The sequence below is a fragment of the Morone saxatilis genome, unplaced genomic scaffold (genome assembly GCF_004916995.1).
Source record: "Morone saxatilis isolate NCDOM2014 unplaced genomic scaffold, NCSU_SB_2.0 Contig6, whole genome shotgun sequence".
Lineage (NCBI taxonomy): Eukaryota > Metazoa > Chordata > Actinopteri > Moronidae > Morone > Morone saxatilis.
Window position 1 is genome coordinate 5,825,643 of NW_023340206.1, and position 2,468 is coordinate 5,828,110.

Here is a 2,468-nt window from a genome sequence, read left to right on the forward strand (position 1 = left end):
CTCTCTCTCTCTCTCTCTTTACCCTTCTGTCTCTCTATTTCAAACTCCTCCGATCACTCTTCATCTGTTCTCATTGATTTAATTTCACACGTCCGCGCTCCGCTGTGAAGTGGAAAAAATACGAAAAAATACAAAAATGAGCGCCAGAGTTTCACACTGGAGTTTTTTGACCACCGCATGCCGTTTACGTTGCGTCACTCACACTTTCACGGGTTTCAGTAGAATAAAAAGACGTGACACAAAGAAAGAACAAATGTCACTTTCAATAAAAGGAGTTGTGAACATGTTGTCGTTAGTCTAGTCAAAGGTAGTGTATATATTTTTTATGTACAGAAGGGATGTTTTTTATGTACCGTTACGTTGTCGTCGACTGGAGACAAAGCAGTAGGGCGCATCGGTTTTTGGGGTTGGTTGACAAGGTTACTGAGGAGAGTAGCAGAGCATGATGGGAAAGATGGAGACGGAGAGGCTATTGGCATCTAATGCACGCTCAAACAAATTCAAAATGCTGCTCAAGTTTGCGCTACGTAAAGGAATAATCTGACAATAGTTAGATGAGAAGATTAATACCCCTCTCATCTCTCTACACTACAAAAACTGAAAGCTGGGGGAAAAAGATATCTCCCTACCAACATCTCTAAAGCTCAACAGTCTTAATGCTAATCTAGCCTAATGGTCTCCTGGCTGTAGCTTCATACTTAACAGAGAGTGCTAAAGAGTGCTATCAGTCTTCTCATCGAACTCATGTAACCGTGTTTCCCAAAATGTCCATATCGTCCTATAAGAATGCGAACACTTGAGCATACACAATGTTAAGCGAGAGTTAGCAACATTAGCTCTAAAAGTGAGAATATGAGAATTTGTAGCAGCTCAAAGTAAGACCCAAAAACTTTGGCTGGCAATGTGAAACTGTATAAGAAAAAACTTGATCATGCCAAAATGACTGGAGAGGAAGAATTAAAGCTTTCCCGCCTGAAATTGTTTTAAAATCCAAAGTAGCTACATAGGCTATACAATATTAGCTGAGATATTAGTTGATACATATATATATATAAAAAATAATATTTTTAGATTGCCAAGAGGCCTGGCTGTCCCTTTCTCTCACTCAACACCTTTTATGCTAATGTGTTAGCATGGATTCAGAGCTAAAGATCTACTGAGGACAGATAGATGGTTTTAATGTTACAGTTCTTATTGCTAAACGTGTACACTAGTCAATGTGCCAATCCCCCATGTGTTTCTGAAACCTGAAGTATAAAACCAAGCCATTAAATATATAAAAATACACCAATTAAAAGCAGACCAAACAGAGAAGAATCCAAAATGAAGTGGCACCATGATCAGGTACAAGTCCTAGTGCCTGTTGATGTTTCCAGTATTACTAATGACTAAGGCAGTACATGCTTATCACGCTGTTTTGTGAGCATGTACGCCATCTGGGAGTCGTTCAGTTGTTCTCCATCATTCCTGTTATGCTTTGAGTGGTCTTTAGTTATCCCATCCAGTTGCAAATGCTCGGTTTTGTCGGTTTACGTTCCTAGACGATGAAAAAAAATGAGTAATCGTCTCAAAATTGTCGACAGAAAGAGCAGACTAATTATTTCTGATCAGTGTCTACCAGCACCAACCAGTGTGTGATGTCTTAATCATGTCGGTCCCACGCTAACAGGGTGCTGCCACTGAAGTTGATGTAAAACAATTTTGGACTTCAATCGTCACAACCCTTCTGATGACTTGTCTTCTCCTGAAAAGCGCCCAATATCAACTCCTCCAAATCCACCCACGGCTGAGCTGTGATGTATGGCTCATTATTTATTTTTTTTGTTTGTTTATCCCTGTAATCCAAGCTGTTACATTGGCAGGCGACAACAAATGAGCCGATATATCAGTCATCAGCCCGTCGACAGGAACGCTGGTCCTGAAATCACACACCCGTCAGGGGGGCTGCTTTAACACCGCGTGGCGGCGAGTAAAAGCACAGGTTTGGAAGGTGGTGAAAGTGTTTTCACCATCCAACGCTCCACACCTTTTCTCCAGTCCCATGTCAGCGGTAGAGCAAGTGAAACCCAACCATGAGCCATTTCAGATGGTGCAGTTAAAAAATATGAACACGAACACGCTTCTTATTATTGCTGCTGGCCGAGAGGATCAAGCAGGTGAAGATAAATAGCACATAAAGAGAGATAAAAGGGGTACTTTAACATTTTTGGGGCAAATTTTAGCCTCTTATTTTCTTGTCCAGGTGTCAATTTGTAGAAGATTTTGTCTTTTAATGACAGCCACTGAAATTTAGATTGAAAGGAAGCTTGAAGCTCCATTTTTTGTTTTCATTGACTAAAATTGACATGTTTTCATATTTTAGTGCTGAATCAATAACTTGATTATTAGTATTGATTGCAAAAGTTAATTTACAGCAACTGTGATCATTTATTAAGTTAGTAATCAAGTAAACTTGCCCATGTCTTCAA